General features: G+C 39.5%; 1 protein-coding gene across 1 annotated transcript in view; it reads left to right on the top strand.

Annotated features, from left to right (window-relative positions):
- Positions 1 to 25,558, top strand: part of LOC134202781 (large neutral amino acids transporter small subunit 1-like) — a 121,578-nt gene that overhangs the window by 12,782 nt on the left and 83,238 nt on the right. The window lies entirely within an intron of this gene.

Genomic DNA, 25,558 nt, shown 5'->3' with positions numbered 1-25,558 from the left:
TCAAAATATAATCTGTTTATAATATAAACGCGTAAAAAGTTTAGCTCACTTTTTGGCCTTTATCCTTTGCCGATTGTCGTAACCGAGCCTCGGCTGCTAAACTATCGATAAGCGACACCCTGTGAACGTACTTTATCTGTATATAATTCTATCCTACACTTATGCAATGAGGTAGTTTAATTCCGTCATTGGGTAAAGTTTATAGAGTCAAAAGTCTATCCCTATTGTGAGCAGTAATCACACCGCTATCGTTTAGTGTTTATGATCTAAAAGTTGATCTCGAGAGCCTTTAGTAAAAGCTACATCATTTCACGTATGTTTCATTGTATACAGCAACTAGTGATAGTATCATTTTTGCTTGGAAATGCATGATGGTAACACATGAATTACGATGGTTATAGGGATGCTCATAATGAGATTGTAGTAAGATCTAATTGTAGGAAATTTATTAGGGGAAACTGGACACATGATCCCCGAGGGACACATGATCCCCCCTGTTTTCTCGAAAACTAATCACATTTTTATACCAGTGATATGTGCAAACGGATCCGTTAGATAGATTATTGAATCTGAGCAACATTTGAAATTAGTTACTTTATGTATATGGGTTTTAGAGAGGTTTTATTATTTAAGCATTCTCAATCCTTTTTTTCTTCAAAAGAGAAAAGTTTAATAACTTTGAATATGTCCAACCAAAACGTACCAAATTTTTACTGGACAAAGTTGTATTATTGTAGAATTGAATAAATTCATTCAATTAACTATGGTTATTTTCCATTGAATACAAAAAAACAAAACAAGATAAATACTCAACATGGACACACTTGATCCCCCACAGTTTGGACACACTTGATCCCGATATTGCATATATCAAGGCGTTTGTTGTATACCGTCGCATATTATTGTATTGTATGTAACTAATTGATCTGTTAAAATTCTTTTCTAGTTAAAAAGTATAAATAAATTTAATTTCTCTTTAATCGTGTCTTAGACAGACACGCGCAATCAATCAGACACGCGCAATTTGAATTTCTCAATATCCTTATTTCATTAACCAGAACAAAGTGTAGTTGAACATACTTAGTTTTGATTAGTTTTATTAAATGCACTTTAACATTATTTTCAATAAAAAAGAGTGTAAATTAAATTGAATAGGCTCATTCAACAACTTTTGTCAGTCGTTTAAGAGAAATCGCATTTGTGTAATGATAACACGCACTACAAAAATGATTATGTGTGACAGTATCATATTTATGTATGAAGTCATCATCCTGGTATGATAACGGTTGTGGTATTGGTAGTAGTCTGGCGATCTCGATGTACCGTCGTCGGGGGTGACAATGGGTCAAATAGGGGTAAGAATGCGTTACTGTTCCAGCTACTTATAATGCTTGAAGAATAGATTGAATGCATCTGAGGGCAGGAAGACCAAAGTATAAGAGACCTTTTTGAACGATTTTGCTCTACTACCTATAGACTACAGGTGAGAACGATGACCCATTGTTACCCCCGATGGCGGTATCACACTCTTTTTTTTTTATTGGTCCCAAAACAGGTACTCAGGGATATTTACCATTGGCCATGGCATTTGCAGTGTGGCCAATTTTCAGAGATTTAATAGAATAATTAGATTTTAAAATTACAAAGATATATTTATGTATCGATCAACCATTTTTGGTATCATAACTGTATAAATCACAAAGAGAGATCCTCTTGGGAACATCATGGTTGTCGTGGTATGACCACTGTCTTCTAGTGGATCGAATGGTTTGCAGATAAATCATCATCACCATGCCAATTTGGTTGCTATAGCAGACATTCTATCTGTCACTATTACTCTATTCGAGAACCAAAATACTTGCCTTGCTTAATACCAACAATATTAAATTTTCGCACGACTGATATTACGACAGACTATGAAGAATAGTTAGGGTTTGAAGCTAGACCAATTCAACCTTTCATTGGACTTGGAAGAACCTAAACATGTTCAGCTCATAAAGGGATCAATTTCCCCCTATATGGGGATCAAGTCTCCCGCAAGTTTTGAAAATGCCAAATTTTCCATCTTTCGGCAAAATCGTTTTTTTTGGTAACTTTCATGAACAAATAATTGCTTCCAATGACGTTTTTGAATAGCTAATTAAATTCTTCACCAAGTCCATCAAGAAGCGTGCAAATTTGTGCATGTAACATCGAGAAATATCCTAAACAAAAAGTGGGGATCATGTGTGTCCAGTTTCCCTATACTTTATACAGGAAAGCTTGTGAACGATCGAGTTGTTGGTGAATTATTGTCAGATTTTATTGATATGATACACTGCGCGGCGTTTGAAATGTTCCCAAATGGGTACTTGCACAAAACTTCACGCGGCAAATGACTGTCGAAAGGTACGGCCGCGCCAAACGATACACCGCAATGCTATTCACTCATAAGAATCAAGTAAACTAGGTGCAGAAAGCGCGGCGGTACCTTTCATGAAAGGTTAGCCGCGTGCAATTTTGAGAAAATCAGGCAATATATGAATTCAGCAAGACGAATACAGAAATGTAAGAATCATTTAAAATTTATAAATAAGAATCTAATTAAAATATATTTACAGCTTAGAAGCTGCTCAGTAATACAACTGAAAGACTGTAGGGTAAAGTACCCAATAGTGGACCCCAACCAATAGTGGACCCTCCAGACATTTTTTCATTATTACAGCATAATGGAAACATTTTGCTATGAAATTGCATCGGGAGAACTTACCTTACAGTCCTATGATTTGATTAAATGTATTGAAAATGCTATGGAAAGTAAAATTAGTTGATTTTTACAATTCTATAAAAAAAACCACGAGAGTGTCCATTATACGAATATTTTGGGGGTCCATAATAGGAAACGAAACGAAACATGAATATCAAATGAAGTGTCGACTATAGGGAAGCAAAATCCTATTATGGACCCCCAGCGGGTCTACGATAGGGTGAATTTAGTCCACCTTTACAATGTTAATTTCGAAAAATTACGTCGAGTATTAGTGTCTTTTATGTATGTATGGTGAAGCGGTTATGCAGACCTTGATATTATATACCACGCAAAATTGATATTTTGAAAATTTCCACTCCTTATGACAGGAAGAAGAGCTAAAGTTCTCTACTAGGGGGTCCACTATTGGGCATTTTACCCTATTTAATGAAGTTGTCCGTAACAAACTTTGGCGATGGCCATGATACTTAAATTCTTGAAGATTGTTAGGGACGTATTTTCTCGGATCCAGTGAAACTCTCTCGATAGCAGCTAGATTTAAGACAGCTTCAAGACTGTAATTTAATTCTTAATCTATAACAATGAAATGCATAATATTTCAATCAACTTACATTTAAGTATCATGGCCAACTTTCCGAGATACGTTTCTCCTAACTTTTTGATAGAAACTATTTAATGTCTACTGCACCTCACTAACTGTCCATTGCTGCATTCTTAAGTTTACTGCTTCTAATGAACATTCCTAGCCATTTCATTTTAGTACCATACAATATATATTCATATGAAGTTACTCGGGACTCACAAAAACACTGAAGAAAATTACACAGTTATTTTCAACACTCGTTATTCTTTCCGTTCCTTCACTAGATCAACATACACTAATGTCATCGTAATACATTAATTCAATTTCCTTTCACTCACTCACAATACCTCGCAATCTCTGGTGTGTTTGAAATTCGGCTCCTGCTATACACGCCGAGAGCCACGTGTAAAACAATTTTTTGCCCGATCATCAATTTCTTCGCCTTCATTATTACCATGATGATGATAATAATAACCATCTATACACCGAATTAATTTCTATAACTATTTTTTAATTTACATCGAGTCTCTAATCCACTACACCGATTTGCTTACAACAAGTTGCATTCAGCTGGACATCCTGTCCCATTATTTCCTATAAATTGGACGGATCAGACTATGCGCTCAGAAGTCATGGCCGAAATAGAGTTTTATATGCAAAATGCGTTTCAAAAACTATTTCATTCAACGGGCATTTGTCCTTAACCGTATTGCAACAAGTTGCATTTGGCGATACTGTCCCTCCGAAGACGAGCCAGCCTCGGGCTGAAAGTCTCCTTAATAAAGACAAAAAAATACTGTCCCATTGTTTTGTATTGCAAATGACCATAAAAGTTCTAGCCAGAATATTAGATATTATTAACTTACTCATTTTTCGAGCACGATTAAATAGAGATCTGAGTAGTTAAAGCCGTATTGTCAACAGCAGTTCTATTCTGCTGTTACATACTTCCATGAATATTAGAAAATTTGAATTCGTAACTTACTTACTTACCTCCGGTGGGGCCGACTTGAAAGATCTATCGCTTTAACCTGTTGCCAGGTTAGATTTCGGTCGACTTCTTTTATTTCTTTATTGAGGCTTCGCCGCCATGAGCCTCTGGGTCTGCCATTGCTGCGATGTTCCGCTAGGTTCCAGTCTAATGCTTGTTCACAGATTTCGTTTCCGCCCCTACGTAGAGTGTGGCCGACCCAGCCCCACTTCTGATACCGAGATTCTGTTGCTCTCGGCCTCGGCGGCCTATCGACGATGGAGCTCATTGTTTAAGATCCAGTTATGAGGCCATCAGGCCCGAATTGTGTACCGCAGGCATCTGTTGATGAACACCTGCAGCCGTTGAGTGTTCTCCACTGATACACACCATGTTTCGCAAGCGTATAACAGCATAGATTTTACGTTAGAGTTAAAAATTCGTATTTGAGTGCGTTCACTTATCAGCTACTGTGAAACTGGAAGGGGTCACCCTGTTTACATCCAACGATTTGGTTTTGTTGACGTTGATGACTAAACCTGCCGAAGAGGAGCGCTCGGCAAAATCGTTGAGCTTGAATTCGTAATCAGGTGGCATTGGACAGGCCTATCATGCATGTGTCAAATGACAGGTCCTGTTAGTCATCGTGAGTATACATATTCACGGCCGGTCGATCCCATCTTCCTCGCGAGTGCAGCAGTACAAACATGATGGGTGACAAATATGCGCGATGTTGAATTGCACATTTGGCGACCCTGCCAGGAGTGCATAAACATATTTCGCATGAAGTCACCCATCATGTTTATAGAAGTGTGTAAAAAAAACAATTTCGGACGTAGCCGAAAAAGTGAAGGCAGCGGAGCTTTTTGCATCGGTAAGAAGAGTAACGATTATGTTTTAGTTTTTTGTAAACACTCTTTATTACTATGTCAAACGGAGTTATTTCTGCGGAAAAGGTATGCTTGTTTGCCAGTCTCTTTCAATTTGTTAAGAGAAGTAGTTTATTAGATACGATCTGGCTGATTTGATTTGATTGTTAATGAATTAATCAAGTGTGTGATTGGTGATAAACTTAAATACACCAATAAGAACTTCTGAGTTGTATTTTCAAAACAAGTTCATTTTGAAACTAAATGTTATAATGTTTAAATGTTTTTTATTACAATAGTTTGATTATCAAGAACACGTATTCGTACAGTTCTTTGAATGTGCAATGGGTTGGAAAGTGTTACAGAAATTTTCTACTTTGTTGATGGCTAGTGTTGGCTATGAGGTTGGCTAAGGTTGGCTATCCTTTGGAAAAATTGAAGGTGCAATTTGGGATGTGACCTGCGAAGAGAAAATGTAATGTCATCTGCATTCAGCCAAACGCTACCACGAACTATCAGATGCATCTAGCATCTTGAATACAATATTTTGAATTACCTTTGATTTTCGAAGATTTCTCCCTTTTGAAGAGTATTCGAACATAGCAGCCGTGATGCCTGATATTATATAGTTATGGATGTGTTTTACTCCGATATGAAAACCATGGTGAAACATAAAAACACTTTCGCGAATTGAAAACACTTATAGCGCTATGAAAGGTCGATCAACTATAATAAGAAGAAGAATAAAAGACAAAACTATGAAAAGGAAGAACCGTTTGCACATGCGTTGTCTCGGGGAGCGACAGAGTTCAATAAAGAAAGCTTAATTGGTATAGCTGAGGATGAATCACAGTGCTGCGCGGTGAATGTTCGCATTCAAGTGTTTCTTCCTCTGCGTTGGTGGGACGCCCGCAAAAAGAATGTGTAGTGAAGCAGATATAATATTAAACAGAAGTTATCATCTATCTCTAAATTATAATTTGAAAAACGTATAGCAACACACTTGGTAAATGTGATCTGTTCTAGGGATCTGGCAACCCTGATTGGTACCACGCCATGAGAATGCGTTGAGTGTTGCGTTTGGGAGACTCACCGGAAGTATCGAGCGTGCGAAAAGAAGAGAGTCACGTCATTCAGTGTACTAATTTCGCGAGAATAAGACGTGCTTTTTTCAAGAAGTTTATTCTTGACATTGTTTCACGAAGAACGGATTTAGATTTGTCCTTCGTTTTCATTGCCATTAACGGTTGGGATTTGATACGACAGAATGGTGTTATTGTGGATCGGAATGATCACAATTCTGCGTGGTGGGACGCCCGCATTCAAGTGTTTCTTCCTCTGCGTTGGTGGGACGCCCGCAAGAAGAACGGTGTTATTGTGGATCGGAGTGATCACAATTCTGCGTGGTGGGACGCCCGCATTCAAGTGTTTCTTCCTCTGCGTTGGTGGGACGCCCGCAAGAAGAATGGTGTTATTGTGGATCGGAATGATCACAATTCTGCGTGGTGGGACGCCCGCATTCAAGTGTTTCTTCCTCTGCGTTGGTGGGACGCCCGCAAGAAGAACGGTGTTATTGTGGATAGGAGTGATCACAATTCTGCGTGGTGGGACGCCCGCATTCAAGTGTTTCTTCCTCTGCGTTGGTGGGACGCCCGCAAGAAGAACGGTGTTATTATTGATCAGAGTGATCACAGTTGAGCCAAGCAAGAGTATCTTGCTCAGCGATGGTCGAAGACCTACAAGTAGTTTGGTGTTGTGGATCCGAAATGTCACAGGTACACAAGAGGATTGATTTAACTGATATAAGATATTCGGCCATGATTTGGAGCTGTTCATCGACCCTTTTTTTAGTTACGGTATCTGGTTTTGTTGCTAGTTGTTTCACAAATGTGAATGCACAGTGCATTGGACGTGTGCTCGAAAAAAGTAGAAGTAGTGGTAGTGATTTGAAGTACACGTGAAATGTTACTTCACGAGTTGTGAGTAGAATTGAGAGTCGAGACGCCCACTGCATGGTAGTTCCTTCAGAGTGGTTTCCCATATTTATGTGAGCCACCATTTAAGTGTGTTCTTCGATTATGAAATGAGATGCACGCAATACAATGGAGTGCCGGGAATGATTGTTTGCTACAAGATGCTTTTGTATCATGATGAGAGAGTAACCGGATGATACATAATATGTCGTAGATGTTATTTTTTTCATGCAGAAAAAAAGGGTCAATGCATTTTTTTTTTTTAGAAGAGGGGAGATGTGGCATTGGACAGGCCTATCATGCATGTGTCAAATGACAGATCCTGTCAGTCATCGTGAGTATACACATTCACGGCCGGTCGATCCCATCTTCCTCGCAAGTGCAGCAGTGCAAACATGATGGGTAACAAATATGCGCGATGTTGAATTGCACAGTAACTACACAGATAAAAATATGTTGTGATTTTAAATGTATTTTCATGCACATATTTGGAGCATGCAAATAAACGTAACATTCAATCGATCTCACTATTCTTTTAAATCAAAATAAATGTAAACGGTGCTTGCTTGTAAAATTCAATCAAATTTACTATAATATCGAATGTTAATTCGTTTGATGGGATAAGCTGCAATTTCACACGTCGTTGAATTTTCAAAATTATTTGCTGTGTAGCGAAGTCTAAATAGAATATCAAGTGTCATCGACAAATACAGATTGATTTCCTCAAGTCATGCTCCTTTGGCACAGAACTATTCCATTGAGGCAAGGCGGAGCAATATTGACATAAAAGTGAGTGTTTTTCAATTGCGTTTATTTATCTTAAATTTTTTGATTAACATTATTCATAACCTTGAAATATTATTCCAACAGTCAGTCACAGCTAATTTAAAAATCCAAAAATCACTTGCTCGAATGGTGAATTTGAAAACCCTTTGTAAAACTAGTTATATATACATCGGTGTAAGCAATTCATAGTCGACTTTCTAAAAACAAATTAGTGTGTGAGTTGGAAAATGACGAGATCAATTCAATGTTAGTTTCCGGCGTAATCCACTTCTATCTACCACTACACACTTGATTATCAGGATATTAGCAAAATGTTAAACTTTTACCGAAATTTGCACAGCCGTACCCATCAAACATGTTTTTTGCCGAGATTTCTGTCAAGATTGATGAAAATCAGCAAATAATTTACCGAACAGCTAACAATCGTCATTTTTGCCGGAATATCAGTTATTTATTTTGCTGACACCCGGCTGTACGGATTTTTGCCGAGCTGCAGACATAAAAACTAAGTGTGTAGCTTCTCATATGCAACCGTGAATAGGATTTGAGCTATTTTTGTCTGTAGTTTGAATTATCGTTAAATGAATAAATTTCATGAATAATGAGCATTTCTGGTTTTGAGGGATAGTTATCAGGTAATCCAATTTTCCACTCTTTTACTATTATCCGATGATGCACATTTTATTTTTGTTGGGACGTAGGACCACTGCGTCCTTTGAGTTGAACTTTTGTGGTATACCCCTATTTGATATTAACTACGCATCTTGTAGATTGATCACCATTTCTCAAGTAAACAACCACAATGGTCGGATACATAGAATTTCACGTCATAAACCGTTAACTCGAAAACCATCAGCTCTAGAGTTTTGACGTCTTCAGAAGAAATGGTCTACAAGAAAATATCTATTTTTGGTGTAAGTTGCCATTATGGTGGCCATATAGGTAAGGTTTTATGACAAAATTGCTATATTTACATCTAGGATGTGCCAAGTAGTCAGCAAAAACCGTACCGATTTGCTGTCACAATCGTACCGGTTGCTGATTGGTTGAAAATGTCAATCGATTACTTTGATTGGTGGCGGCGCGTTTTTCGTAGGGCAGCATGTTGTTAGTTTGGCCGTGTTGCAGGTTTGTAAAGTTGATATTAAGCAAAATACGTAAATGTTTGAGTTCCAGTATTTTGGTAAAAAATAAATTTATATTGAACTGAAAACGCCATATAAATTATTCTCAAGGGTTGGAAAAGTTTAAAACCGTTGATTTTAAACATTATCATTCACCTTTCCGTCATTTTCGATATCAAATTCATTTGTTCAGTAGCGAAAACTTCTTTCCGTTAGTCTTTCGCTTCTCTTACATAAATAACGGATGGAACGGGAAGAAAAACATCAAGTTTTGATACATGATATTTGGAAGATTTTGTACGAAAATTACTTTGGCTGCACTGGCGACCACCTCGTCAGAGCAAACGACCAAAAAACAACAAGGCAGTCTCAATTGAGTTGTCATATCCGATACTAGATTTAGATAGGGTGGTCCCGAAAAAAAAAGTTTTTAGCTTCCACTGTTATCAACTCATTTCTTTTTCAAAAACTGTCTTAGCATCCCTTCACGGTCTTTTAATAGCGCATCTTTAGGTTACATAAGATGGTTGATAGCTTCATTTTTAAGCATGTGATAAGCGTTTTTTCATGGAAAAACCAAGATTAATCCACCTAGCGTTGGTGGTGCCTTTCTCGCATTTAGTTAGGACACCCACCTTATATGGGGTTTATATGGTCCGATGTACAATTTTCTTCATAACTTTGAAACGCAATGACCGATCGTTATAAAATTCAATAGTGATGAACAAAACTTTGTCCCCTGTCGAATGAAACTTGTTGCGAGAAAATCGGTTTAGGATTACTATACGAAAAGTTGTCTAATGTTTTTATAGCTTTTGTGCACACACATACACACACACATACACACATACATACACACGGACAGACAGACATGTGCTCAGCTCGTCGAGCTGAGTCGATTGGTATATAATACTATGGGTCTCAGAGGCTTCTATAAAAAGTTCGTTTTCAGAGTGAAATGATAGCCTTTCGGTTCAACTTTGTTGTACGAGAAAGGCAAAAATATATTCTTTTGAGCATTCCACATCAGCTAGTAGCAAATATTAGCAAAATTAGACAAAGATGGACAAATGAAATATCATGGATTTGATAGGCCTGAATGTATACTTTCAGAAAACGATTGAAATTTTCGCTAATATTTGCTACTAGGAAATACTACTGCTCAGGAAAATATCATTTTTTCATGAAAAAATGCTTATAATATGCTTAAAAATGAAGCTATCAACCATCTTATGTAACCAAAAGATGCGCTATCCAGAGACCGTGAAATACACCCAGGTTTTTTTTTTACACGGTTTGGTTTTGGTCGTTGGTCAATGAAGCAATGAGTTAACCCCACCAAAAAATTCACAAAAAATCAAAGAAAATTCAGGGGGTATTTGAAAAGCTGTAAAAGTTCAGGTTAACCGAGAAATTAATGAATTCTAACCGCGTAAAAAAAAACCTGGGTGTAATGCTAAGACAGTTTTTGAAAATATTTTGAATTGGTGAAAGTGGAAACTAAAAACTATTTTTTTCGGGACCACCCTATCTAAATTTAGTAATTTTGTCCTGTATGAGATATTTTTTTTTAATATAATCTCCTAACTCAAAAGATTACAAAAATAGATTTCCAAAAAAGGGACACCCTAATGGAAATTTACACCAAAAATAAATATTTTCTTGTAGATCATTTCTTTTGAAGACGTCAAAACTCTAGCACTGATGATTTTCGAGTTATCGATTTATGTCGTGAAATTTAACGAATCCGACCATTGTGCGCTGAACTGTATCCCAGCTTGTTTATTTACTGCTGGTTGAAGAAACGATTGAAAGCCACTGAAAGGATGCGGATCCGTTGAAGTTTAAGGACAGGCCTCCGGGAATCAACGCAGCAACGCTGAATTACTGAACATAACAGTGGTGCGTTGCTTCCGTATTAAGTGGTGTGCCCAAGATGAATACACTGCTAGGTGCTCCAATCTGCCCAGTTTATGGAAAAGAAGACGGCGGGGGTGAAAAGTTCATTTTCAGTGCAAATCGAAAACAAATCGGCTGGCTCTCCCATACTGAAATCCAAGATGGCTGAATCGTGAGTTTGGCAGATTGGAACACCTAGTGGTGTATTCATCTTGGGTGTGCCCTTGAAAACGCGAGGAGATCAAAATTTGGATTCCAGTAGGCTTGTCCTTAATGCATATTAAATTTCTTTTTTTTTAAGTCTCAATGTCGTAGCATTGAAGGCTGTAAAACATGGCGTAAGTGTGTGAGCTTTAAGAATAGGATGTTTCGTGGTCGAGGAGGAATCGAAGATGAAAATACAGCATTGCCACAAAGATCACCTAAATATATTAAAAAAAAAAAAACTTTAGGCCGCCATACTGTTTGAGCTGTAGTTTCTTAAATATTTGCAATTAGCGGTTTCTTTTTGGAATTTGAAACCATAGCATCGGAATCATTTCAGCGTCAGAACCAGTTTATGTCAGAATTATAGCCACCGCCATTATGGCTAGCGTGAATAAGGCAAAAACAATTCTTTAGGTATTTACTAACCAAAAGGCATTATTTTTCTTCTATTTACTACTATAAAAATAACGTAGGCAGAACTTCCCTCTTTTTAGGATACGTCTCATGAATGACGCATTTTATTTTAGAATTTTTTGCGGTCTCATGACAAAACAAGGAAAGCTCATCGGGTACTGTACAGTGTTCAAATTCTGCGATTTTTACGGCTTGTGATAGTCCAGCTGCAGTGATGAATGATTCAGCATTCAAATCCCGAACATTCTTTTTTGACATTAGATTTTTGATACAAGCAGTTCGGTGGAACATGAACTTAAAGCGTTTTTTTCTGCTGACCTAAACAAAGCGAACTTTCACGTGCTGCACAGCCCGTTTCGGCCTCAGTCTGAAAATAAATGAATGATGACCTAAACATTGCGGGTGTAATATTCGATACGTGAGCACTGAACGTGGAATCCCATTTGTGTCATTTTTATTGTCAACCTTGTGCACATCACTCAGCGACATATTAAAAGCTGCTGGGTAAACAATAAATTTCTTAAAATGTGCACATCCACTACATATACATACACTCAAATGGACGATCGATGTGCTTTATAACATAATAAAACGGCATCTTTATTTTTGGGAATTTTGATATTTGGATCAGTTCTTCACTCGTCATATATACCAAGGCTGGGGGGCACTTGATAGGAGGAGATGACCTACAATGGCCACCATTAGGCCCAAACATAGGCATAGTTTGATTAAAGAATAAATCTTAAGACCAGTATTGATATAACAGAACTAAGACTACAAAATTCGGATTAAACTTAAAAACTTGGCAACGAAGGTAACATAGACGAACGAAACCAGATAACACGCCGGGAAATTAAGAGGGAAAAAAATTATTTCCTTGAAGATGATATTTTAGAAACAAATTGTCTTCAGAAAAGTCAAAGCTTATTATTTAAGCTTCCTTTTGAACATTCAAAGTTAATTGCCTATATGCCGGGTATTAAGCCACCCGGGTGGAAATTAATTACTATGTCTGAAACTTGATTATGCATATGTACAACATGTGATAGATTTTTTTCGGAAAAGGTATTGGAGGATAACCGCCCTTTCGGTGGGGTTTGGGGTCGTGGGATCAAACCCCACCGAAGGGGCGGTTACCCTCCAATACCTTTTCCGAACTAAATCTATCACATGTTGTACATATGCATAATCAAGTTTCAGACATAGTAATTCCTTTGAAGTTTGTTGCAATAGGGTGATCCCACTACATTTCGAGATAAATTCTATATCTCTTATTTTAGCATTGTACGTTGTTCTAGAAAGCTGTTCCTTATTTAATTTTGAGGCACTTTGCTGAAGAAACCATTGTTGCACGTCATTTGTATCATTTGTTATGATAATTTCAAAAAATAATGTTAGGGTGACCCTAAAAAATTTATATTTTGATTGTAACTTTTTGGTTTTGATTTTTATCGAAGTGTTAGAGCATAAAAAAGCGCACGTTTTGGTTACACAACCGAGTGAATACATTGGTAGATTCCAGAGATATCTTTGTTTTTCTTGAAAAAATTGCTATTTTCAAATGCCTGTATTCTTGAATGGGGGAAAAGGGGGATCCATTTCTCCCTGGGTTAGACAGAGGATGGGCTAATGATGATTGCTTTGCATATTTTGGAACTGGGGAATTTGAAGTTTTTTCATCATTTTAAGAAATGGTTACTTGTACGAGGAAATCAAAATGATCAGTTCTAAAAGTGTTGTAAAATCGAAAATTCCGCCCAATTAGTCAAAAACAAAATGTTTATAGTAATTAAGAGGCGACTTTACTAACTCAGGAATACGGGTGTGCGCCACTAACAGCGTAACAGCGTCGAATTTCGCTGACCCACATTTGCCATTCTACAAATTGAAATTTCAACGGAAATTTTAACAATTCCTCGCAGATAAGTTTCTCGGGATTTTAATTTACAGTTAATCGCATATAACAGATACAGGATAGGATGATGTTCAGTACATACACAAATGTCTGAACTGAAGCACCGAAGGACGCTTATGACTATCAAACGCTGCATCATTTCAATCGATTGAAAAAGATCAATAAATGTACCGAAACTTCGGATCAGTATAAATCTAGCATTCTAGGGGGGTCCGCAAAGCCGATAAACACTATATCGAGTCAACTCCAATCAATAACCACCTCAGATGGAAAAATCTTTTTTTATTTCCGAGGGTAGCTCTTTTCAATTTGGGGACGTGGGAATGTTGGTCAACGAGACATGGATGAACACATATCGGCTGTGGCAGCGCACACCTCTATTCGTGAGCTATTAAAGTGTACGCCTCCTGATTACTATAAACATTTTGTTTTTGAAGAATTGGGCGGAATTTTCGGTTTTAAAACACTTCTAGAACTGATCATTTTGCTTTCCTCGAATAAAAAGCTATTTTTTAAATGATAAAAAAACCGCAAATTCCCTCATATCAAGTTTTTCACTTTGAAGAAAGTTCATGTCGAGCCAACTTTGTGTTTTATAAAATGGTGGACCGAAATAAATCTTTTTCATTTACAATGACTAGTAGAAACAATACAAAGATTCTTGCCAGAAAGTTCACTTTCCGCCGACGACAGTCAAATCGATAAAAATGACACCTTAGTGAAAATTGTCAACAGCAGCCACTCTCGATGACCGTCGCTCGGACCGGCAGATGCCAAGCGATAATGTTTTGTAATATGAAGAAACTTCGTCCTAGGTAAAATTTCTGATGTTACTGATAAAACGCATTTTTAATAACTAACGTTTCATAACCAAATTTAGAATTGGTCCACTCTCTGCGGAATCCCGATCAAAACGGCTCGTGCGCGCCAGAGAGCACCTTTCTTGTATCTATTGAAATAATCCCATTAGCCCCGCCCCTTGATTAATCGTTATGGATGTACATTATATTTACACCCATATCAGATCACAAATGGGCGGGGCTAACGGGCTTAATTTACTAAATACAAGAAACTGTTTTCAGGCGCGCAAGCCATTTTGATCGGAACTCCGCTAAGATCGGTCTCACAACTCACAGCGACGGAGCGGACACAGCAGCACAAGTGGCAATGCTGAATATTTATTCCAAATGGTGGCATCTTAGTGAAAAATCATCGAGTGGCTGTCGGACAATTTCATCGCAAGGTTCCGACAAGCGTTTGGATGCAGTTAGTTATTGGAAAAGGCGCATTGGGGAAAAATGGTTCTTCTCAGGACCAGCATTTTCTAGAAAGAAAGAGTTGATCGCAAAAATGGACCGTTTCGGTGGCATCGGCGCAGCTTGGTTGCAAATTTAATGCATCATCTCCCTCCGACACGCGCTTGTGACTCTGCTACCGTAGGGCAACTGTCAGTCCTCGCCAAACGATAAAGTTTTGCACTTTGAAGAAAATTCATCTCGGATCAAACTCCTTTGCATAAAATGGTGGCCCGGAATTAATCGATTTTATTTCCAATCTTTACAGAAACAAAACCAAAGAATCTTGCCAGAAACAGCCAAGTCGTTGAAGGTGCCACCTTTGTGGAAAATTTTGTTACGATACTGTTTGTGCTCGAAAAGGCCTTATTGAAAATAAGGAACCACAACTGTCGTTTAAACGGAGAAAATTAGATTTTTTTTTAATTCTTTATTTAGGTATTTTTGACGTAGGACTTACGTCTTATTTTATTATACTGGGTATCATTTAGATTTTTGTAAATCGAGAGCGTTACGCTGGAGGAATATGGAGGGATTTCCGGATGATTTTCTGGAAGAATTCCCGGGTAGATGAGAGTTGAGTTAGACATCCTACGTAAGATTCGAAATCGAATGGATTTGCTGCTAATCAACAGGATTTTCAGCTTCCAGTCACATGAAAATGTTGATAATTTTAAATCATCGCATTTCGATCGTTTCGATCTGCGAGTTTCAAGCCCTGATGAAAATCCAAGCAGATCAATACTTTGGCAATGATAAAATAATCAACATTTTCATGTGAGTGAAAGACGAAAATCCTGATTATTCGAAAAAAAAGTAACTTATGAAGAGTTCCTGGAGGTATTATTGGAGAAACTCCAGAGAGAATTTCAGCAGAAATTCCTTGAGGAAAAACTGGACGAGCTCCCTGACTAACTTCCGAAGGAATTCTGGAGAAACTTCTAAAGAAATCCTTGAAGAAGCTTTATGTGGAATACTTATGGATTCTGTACACCTCCGGTGGTGCAATGGGCCGACATGAAAGATCTTCATCATGAGCGATGTCCAGCTATCGCTTTAACCTGTTGCCAGGTTAGATTTCGGTTGACTTATTCTATTTCTTTTTTTTTAAGGCTGCGTTGTCATGAGCCTCTGGGTCAGCCTCTGCTGCGATTTCCCGCTGGGTTACAGTCTAATGCTTCTTTACAAAAATAGTGCTTGGAGGAATTCGATGTAACTTTTGTAGAAATCTCGGGAATAATTTTTGAAGGAACTTTCCGAAGAACTCCTGGAGAAGCTTCCCGAAGAGCTCCTGGAGAAACTTCCCAACTAATTTCTGGTGAAACCATCGGAATAATTTCTGGGGGAATTCCTGAAGAATCTTCCGAAGCAATTCCTCAAGGAATTACCAGATGAATTGCCTAAAGAGCTTCCGGAGGTATTCCTGAAGTAACTCCTGGAGGATCTCCTGAAGGCACTTCCGGAGGATCTTCTGGATGAATTCCTGGTGACACTTCCGGAGGAGGAATTCCTGGAAGAACTTCCGGACGAATTCCTGCAGCATCTTCCAGATGAATGTCTGGAGGAACTTTCTTAAGGTTCCTAGCGTTTCAACCATCATCTTATGACTGAGCTAGAAGAACGATCAATCGGCCAATTATAAGTGCGCATCAATAACTTTTTTGTTATAGCTCCGATAATAATTTTAAATTTAAATATCTGTAAATGTAATAAAAACGATTTTATGACAAATAACGTAAAACCATTCGAAAATTGACTAATTGTGAGAACTAATAGTGTTTGAGAATAGAGCACAAACCATTAGTTCACTATAGAAAAGTATTAAATTTCAATAGCGATTTAGAATCTTAGATAAATTAGCATTTAATTGATGACAGAATTATGAAAATTCGTTGATAAATTATCGATTCACTATCCACCGAAACCTATCGCTTTTTCGTGACGGTCTCATTTTTTAAATATTAAAATGTACCCATATCGGTATCGAAAACAGAAACGTAATCCTACGTCCAAAAAACAATTCAGTTATTTGTAGAGATGAGCGAACGTTCACGAGCCGTTCATTTGAGCTGGTTAGAAAGAAAGAACGATTGAACCACGACTCTATAATTTTGAGCCGCAGCTCTCAAATGAACGGTCGCTGTTAAAATAAATCAATGGCTCAAAATAACATTCAAGGAATCCTCACACCTTGAGAATCTTGTTTACGGATGTTTTGTGTCATCGTAAATTCTGCCCATTTTGAATACGTGGGTGGAAACCCTAACTGTCGGTCGCATTTGGGATCTATGATCTGATTGTTTGACATCTGAAACTGTAGCTAGTGAATATTCAGGTGCAAGTGAGATTGGTAATTTTTGCATGCGCTAAAGTAATAATAATCCCTAAATGCTTTTTTTGTACGTTAAGGAAGCATTCTCGGGCAAATTTTCCAGAACAGTTTTGGCTCCCATGTTAAAATACAGGCCGAAATTTCGATTTTATGTATCGGAAATCCTCAAACAAAACCCTTCATTCTGCCGTTTTGAAAATGTGGGAAAAATCCTAGGACAGGATTCCCGTGGTGCGATGCCACATTTACGCCGGAAATCATCTAGAAACTTTGTTATGAACTGCTTGCAGGCTAGATTAGGCGATATGGAGATTTGTAAATAATTAAAAAAAATAAAAATAGCAGCGGTCACAGAATAGACGTGCGTTGATCACTGCAAATGATTGATGAGTAGCTCAGCAAGTTTCTAGATTCAAATGATTCATCGATTAATGCAATTATCGAAGGTTTCGAAGAATTTCGCTAAAACTTACTTGCCAGGGATGGGCGTTTCGATCTTATGATGTTAAGAACGAAAAAAAATTACCCGGGGGAAATCGGAGAGCAGAGAGCATATACCTGCTTACAGTTGTCTGATTCTAAATACACAATGATTTAGTCGAACTTTTGACTGAACGAATTTGAATTTTTAAACAAGCACTTGAACATCAATAAAAACCCAGATTAATCCACCTACAGTGAGATTTTGACCCTTCCTTAATTAAAAGGAAATATTTTCAGACTCCAGTATTTAAAACGAGATAAAACTACTCAACCTCCCACGGCGATTGAAAGTGTAAATGAAAAATTAATTGCCTACCAAAAGGCGGATTCCGTGGGTTGAGTGACAACAAAACAAATGATTCCGCATTGTACATCAGGTTGCCTATCTATCAGGCGCTCGTCGGATTGAATAGCTATTGTAACATCTGGTAACATGGTTGGTTAGAAACTATCGTAACGCTGCCAGCATGTATACTCGTAATTTCCAGAGACCTTGATATTAATTAATCCAGAGCTAACTAAATCAGTCATTGATATGAACGATACTCAATAGCGTTCAATAATAACATATATTTTGCCTTATGGATGCCTAGTTTTGTATAACTAATGATGATTAATACCTTAAAAATGAGTGAGATTTATATGGTAGTAAATTTCAGAATTTGCACACATACGCACACATACATGCATATAAGTGGTCTATTAGTGTCTCAAAACATGCTCACATTTGTTATCTAGCTTCCACTGAAAAAAAAATTTAGAAATCCCTTAAAATTTTTACGTTTTTGCTTTTCTGAGAAGGTTTTGTGATACATGCTTCTATCTGTTCCTCAATTAAAATCGATTGTTTCTTTGAAACAATTCCGAAAAATAGGAATATTTTCATATCATATCACTTGTTGGAATTATATGTTCAATATAAAAGTGAATTTGTTTCAATTGCCATACATTTTATTTCATAATTCAAGAGGTTTATTGATAGATTAATACATAACACACCTGCGTAACGCATACAAAGTGAAATTATAGACACTTCCGAAGGAAGGGTCAAAACACAGTTAAATATACAAGATGTCATAAAGCAGTTTGCTTTTATGCTTCATTCGCAAAAAAAATTACTTTGTAGTGAGTCAACGGTGCCGTTCTAGGCAATTTTCGGATTGAAATTGTCTCGACTTCCCTGAGCATAAAAATATCATCGTGTTAGCCCCATGATATACGAAAGCAAAATGATAACTTGGCTTAGAAAACTCGCAGTTAATAACTGTGGAAGTGCTTAATGAACACTAAGCTGCGAGGCGGCTCTGTCCCAGTGTGGGAATGTAATGCCAATAAGAAGAAGAAGAAGTGAGTCAACGAGCCGCTCAAATGAGTCGGCTCATTCAAGTGAACGCTTGGCTCAGAGCCGCTCACTTAATTGAGCCATTTTGCCCATCACTATTTGATGACCAGGTGAAAAACAATGAGTTGCCGATGAATTACAAAATGAAATTCAAGTTTTAAACTTTAGAACAAAACATTTGGTACTATTTTCTCTATCTTTATTCAATCTTAGTATAGACAAATCGGGACCAACATTTCAAAAGGGCGTAACCTTATGTCACCTCGTCCGGCCAAGCAGCATTTTCGGTCAAACGATTTTTTTTTCGGCAGCTCGGGCAAACAACACCATATGTTCATTTCGGCCAAATGGCCCTTTTCTACCAAACCATCTAGGCCTTTTTGGCTAAATGACCTATTCGATTAGACGACTTTTCAGTCAAATGACCTGTTCGGCCGAATGACATTATCGGCCATATGTCTATTTCGGCCAAATGATTTTAGGCCAGTCGAGTTTCGGATTAATGACATATTCGGCCAAACAACAAACGACCTTACCCCGTCAAACCTTTGATTTCAACAGGAAATCCTTGGAAATTTACGCAGGTAATTCTTAAAAATTGCCAAAGGAAAATTCTTCATAATTTACCCGGAAAATTTCTGGAATTTGCATTGTTAGTGGCGTCAGTCGTATAAGCGTATTTGCAAGCCATGGAGTGTTAGTTTGATTCCCGCCCTAGGAAGAAGAAAACATTTCGTGAAGCGGAAATCGATCCACTTGTTCACTATAGGTGCTGTGTGAATGTACTGTTCGTTGTCTACACTACTAAAAATCCACACATATTTATTAGCAAAAATCCATAGATTTAACTTATGATGTATATCAGCGCACACATAACCGTTCTCCACGCGAACTACTAATAAAATATATATCTAAATAAACTTTATGTGTGGTCTCGAATTAGCAATTATTAAATTTATGTGTGGTTCTATATCGATTATATTAGGGTGGAGCTATTGCAAAAATTTATATCGGCGACACATATATCTTATAAAGATATTTTTGGCAGTGTAATGCTAAGTGTTAAGTATTCAGTCTGCGAGCTCTTGTCAAAGATGATGATCCTGTCGTTCTTTCTTTTAAATTCAACAAAAAGATCTTCCTAATTTTTAAAGATATTTACTCAGAATTTCAACGGTAGTGCTTTCGAAATTTCGAAGGAAATTCTTCAGAATTTTCATTAGAAGTTCTTCGTTTTTACGAAAAGCTTTTCGATTTTTGAACGAAAAAATCTAAGGAATTTTCAAGAAAAATAGTTTTGATAATTTTGATACACCACTCTCCCTCTCGCAACCCTTTTTTATGGAAGGTTTAATTTTTTGTACGGGACGTAAAGCTTAGTCTGACTTTCTCCCTCACCCTAAAGCGTTACGTAATTTGTGAACAGCCCTTAGGGAAGCGAGAAAGGCACTATTATTATTAGGTGTCTTGCACATATTGGATACGTTACGGTTACACATTGATAATACATATTTTTATTATTGTAATATGGGTAAAAATATTACTCCGGATAATCGAGCCATTTTCTCCGGATAATCGAGCCCCGGATAATCGAGCCTCCGGTTAATCGAGCCTCCGGATAATTAACGAAATGGAAGTTCATTTAGTTGATATTTCATTAAGATTTCTTTCATAATTATAAAAAGGTATTTGTTTGTGGCAAGGAGTTATTCAACACACTACTCATCCAACACGTTATGACACGTTATGGTTAAATCTATAATTCGCTTATATAATGTAGTAATGTAAAAAATGTAAATTTTGAATCCCTTACATTTGTACGCAGTGAGACATTAATTTTTATATGAAAGATGATTTTTCTTGAATTAGACCCAACGTTAAGACATAACCTTGCCCCTTAAAATGTTATGTAAATTATGTTCGTCATCAATTTTTTTTCTTTTTTTCTTTATTTAGGTGTTTTTTAATTCTAGATTAAGTTCAACACCGACGTCATCAAATTCAATTAAAGAGGCATTACTGAATAATTCAGATGAAAATTGAAAAAGAAGAAGTTTACCAAAGCATCTGATTAATCCCCCTAGCGGTAATGTTGTCTCTCTCGTACATTATAAGAAAATGTATTTTGGCCATAACTTTTGAGCCTTTAGTCCGATCTAGCCTATTTTTAATGAGGAACAATGGAACAACGTTCTCTGACGAATGAAACTTGTTGCGAGTAAATCGGTTTAGAGTAAGTGCCTATAAAAGAGTTTAGATCATTTTTGCTCACACACATACAGACATTTACACACACGTACACACATACATGGGGGCAGCAGGGACTTTGTCCAAAGGCTTGACGACCCCTCCCCATGGTCACTGAGAGTTAGACCGGGACCATCGTCCCTAACCCCTAATCCCAAGGCGTCAAGCGACCCGTGCCGAGGGGATGCATGGCCAGGGGGTGAAATAATAAGCTAGGCCTTTAACGGAGCCTGTGGGGTACCTGGGCACCCTCCACAGTAATTGTCCCTTACCGCGTTATGCTGGGCTCTGGCGTGGTGGACCTCTTTTCCCGAGCAACTCGTGGGACCAAAATGGAAAACCAAGTCAATTCTTCAATTAGTGGTAGTAGTGTAGGCGACAACCCCTTCGCAAGAGGTGGGTTGTTCAGGTCTCCGCCTAGGAGGCCAGAGGCAATAGTCGGCAGCTCAGTGCGCAGCGCCAGCGTGGGTCATTCAACCTTCCTCTCGGCTATAAAAACGCCGGTAGGGGTTATTGACGGCCCATGGCTTGTGGAGGCGATGAACCGCAAACGCGATGGGCTTTCGGCCTTCGAGGTGGCGACGGAACAGCTGGACGCCATCATCGACTTTGCGTCATCGAATCATAATATCAGCAAGGACCTCAAGAGGAGCTTGCAGAAACTTCGGAAGTCGATGCTGGTAGCCAAGCTGGAGAGGGCGGTCGGGACGGCCAAGTGTAAACCCGTGAAATCGGTGGAGTCGAGGTCTACCCAGACAGAGGCCCAAGGATTCGCGGACTCGGGCAAGGTCGAATCGACCGAAGGCGTGCCAGCTAAGACGGTGGTGCCAAAGTCTACCCAGACTGAGGCTCAAGTATTTGCGGGTGCGTCGGGGGTGACTGCTCCAACGGAGCAGACACAAAAACAGGGAGACAGTCTCCAGGGATGAGCTCCCTGGGGGCCGCTCCAAAACGCGGAGGTTACTACCCCGAACAAGGGTAGTGGGGCTGGAAGCTGAACCCCGGTCAGGTATCTCCAAAACTGGGGAGGAAGGACCTGGAAAGGTCCGTCCACTCAGGCAAGACGGTGGTAAGGGGTTACGGCAGGCTGAAAGTTCTCAGCCGCACCAGACCAGGGAAATAGAGGGAATGACGCCTCCTGGACCCTGGTCAAGAACAAGAGGAAACCGAAGACGTCAAGGGCCGAAAAGAAGGCCCAGGCGAATGAGGGTAGCAAGAAGTCTAGGGTAGGCGCCAATCGCTCCAGGGGCGATGCCCTAGTCATCACGGCGGACGAGGCTAAGTACTCGGATGTTTTGAAGGCGATGAGGAGTGACGTCAAGCTCGGAGAACTCGGCGCCGACGTACGTCGAATAAGACGTACTCGGATGGGCGAGATGATACTCGAGCTGAAGCGGGGCGTCTCGCAAAAGGGCGCCGCCTACAAGAAGTTGGCGGAGGAGGTCCTAGGCGAGACGGTCAAGGTGAGGGTACTCACGACGGAGGTGAATCTAAGGGTTAAAGACCTGGACGAGATCACTGAAGTCGAAGAGCTCGTCACGGCACTGCGGCGACAGTGTGAAGTGGAGACGCCCACCGCAGCCGTTCGGCTACGGAAAGGTCCGGCAGGGACGCAGGTAGCATTGGTTCGGTTATCTGCTGCGGACGCCTCCAAGGTAGTCAAGTTAGGGAGCGTCAAGGTGGGATGGTCGGTATGCCCTGTGCGCATATACGAGCAACCCGAAGTTTGCTTCAAGTGCCTGGAACCGGGGCACAAGCAATGGGACTGCAAAGGCCCTGACAGAAGCAAGCTCTGCCGACGCTGCGGATTGGAGGGATATAAGGCACAATGCTGCACGAACTCTCCCAATTGTTTGATTTGTTCCAGCAAAGCTTTGAACAGCAAGCACCCATGGGGGTTCAATGTGCCCGGCGTTTAAGCGTGCTGCAAATCAAAGTGCAGGTAAAGCAGCTGGCTTGCTCGGCTTCGCCCGAGTGGTTGGTGTGCGCAGGTTTAGAGGAAACGGCGGAACACGTGTTGTGGGTGTGCTCACGTTTTCGCGCAATGCGTGACCACATGCTTGCCACATGTGGTCTGGACACTACCCCGGACAACCTAGTTCGGAGGATGTGTAAAGACGAAGTTGGCTGGAACGCCGTTTTATCGGCTATCGCCCAAATCGTCTCGGAGCTACACAGAAGGTGGCGCGTGGACTCAAGGATGGCTAGTTCAGGCGCAAATAAGAGGTGGTCCAAGGGATCGGAGTCGGCTTCATGGGTCATACCGGTGGTCATGCTCTGTGGTCGAACTCGATCCTTTTATCGAACAAGTGGCCGCGCGAAGAACAACATGGTATCGTCACTTTCGCGGCGTCGGTCAACCGGGCGGGTTCCGAGCCCGAGGACGGAAAGGGGTCCTCGTCAAGGCTGGGGCAGGCGTAGGCCTCGCGTCGGCAAGTCCCTCTGTGTGCTGGCGAATAGGCCCTATCGCAGAAAGGTCAATTTGGGGTGCACACGGCATCATCATTCTTGATACCAGTCGTGCAGAGGGAAGCAGGCGCGAAGTCGACCCTGCCCACCTTCCGAGGACATAGGGCGTGGTAAGGCCACCTGGAAAGCCGGCAATGCGCTGGCACGATACCATGGTGTTCTTCTAAAAAAGCGAGTCACGATGTTCGATGCTGCAAGGACACGCAGCTAACCTCGAGGGTGCGTCATGCACTGGCCCCCCTTTGAAGCATTACTTTCTGGTTGTACCGAAGGGACGATGGGCTTGGTGGCAATGGAAACGGTTTAGCTGGTCGGGGATGCAGTCCTGCCTCCCTCATTGGAGGTGGCCCCTAACCCAGCACTTCCTGGTCAACCCAGGATGTCTGTTGAGCAGATTCCCCCTCCATTGTTTAGGAAGAAAAAAAAACACATACATCACCTTAATTCGCCGAGCTGAGTCGATCGGTATATAACACTATGAGTGTTTGGGCTTTCTTTTAAATGCCTCTGGGCGATCATATAGCTTCTACGTATACTTAGTACACGAGAAAGACAAAAATGAGCAATTTGTAAAATTCATGTATCTTACAAAATGGTGAATTTGGGCAGAATTTTATTCATGGTCCTCAAAGTTTAAGAGTTCAATAGTGTAGTGCATGATGTTTTTCTGCGGGGTATTGCGGGGTACAAAACTGTTTTGTTCGTTAAATGTTGCGTAAAATATGCTTTTACAAAACTACTCAAAACTAAATTCTGGACGGAGCTATTATTACATTATCAAGCTAATTGCATAATTGCATAGTTTAAGAGCTTTGTAACGATATATAAACATGTTACTTTTGAGACGAAAATATGGCAAAGCTGTCAGTTTTCCCAAAAAAAAGGTAAAAATATCCTTCCTAGGAGGGGCTAATTTGAACGCCCCCACCCCTCCCTAAAAAATCTCAAAAATAAAAACCGTCCTCATTATAAAAATATAGGTTATAAGCTGAGTATTCATCACAATTTACTCACCCAAATCAAAATTTGACCTTTTAGTAGTTTTGCGGCCACTTCTTTATATGGGGCAGTCCTATTGTGAATGAGTTAAAAAAAACATCGGAGTTATTATCCTAGGCTGACTAACTGCTGAAAAACAAACGAGTTAGGGGCTTACATAATTAATAACTTTGCATTAACTGGTAAGCATTGTTGTTTTTCGAACTAACACACTAGATTGAAAAGGTTTTGTAGATAGAGCTGAATTCCGGGTTTTTCGCTTTTATGGTGATATTCTAGAAGCAAGACACGGATATGGCTAACACTCCGATGCATGGCCAAATAACAGAATTACTGTTTTGGTTTTCTTATAACAAGAGTAAGTCATGATTGATAAGGGGCGCACCTTCAATGAGATAACTCTCAGCGAAGGGTCTAAATAGCGGGACCTTGTCATAATACTTAATTGCTTCTGAAGCTTATGAGATAAACAAAACAAAATCTGTATCGAAAGTCGAAACCGATACTACATTGCTTCTCAACAGCACTGGAGTGATTCGACATGCACTTATACACTAAGGATACGGGTAATGCTACAATAGATATAATAACTGGTCGTAGTGGCACATCCGAACAAGGAAAAAATCGCAATCCAGATAGTTGTATGTATACGATTTACGTTGAGTCAAGCATCGAGTCACAAAGTCCAGCGGAATTATACCTACCTTAATTGACATAATTGAAAATTGGACATCATTTATCCAACTAGCCAGTCGAATCGAACTTCTACCATCTAAATTCCGAATGAGTAGATATTATCATCGTGCGTGAACACTTCTTTATCAAAGTGCTTCGTCGTACGCAGACATGCGGATCATTTCGTGCAGTGTAATTGAGCTCCGCTTCGCCGACCACTGACTGGC

The sequence above is a fragment of the Armigeres subalbatus genome, unplaced genomic scaffold (assembly GCF_024139115.2).
Source record: "Armigeres subalbatus isolate Guangzhou_Male unplaced genomic scaffold, GZ_Asu_2 Contig141, whole genome shotgun sequence".
In the NCBI taxonomy this organism is placed as follows: Eukaryota; Metazoa; Arthropoda; class Insecta; order Diptera; family Culicidae; genus Armigeres; species Armigeres subalbatus.
Note: the sequence above shows the minus strand (reverse complement) of the source record. Positions and strands in the feature narration are given on the sequence as shown.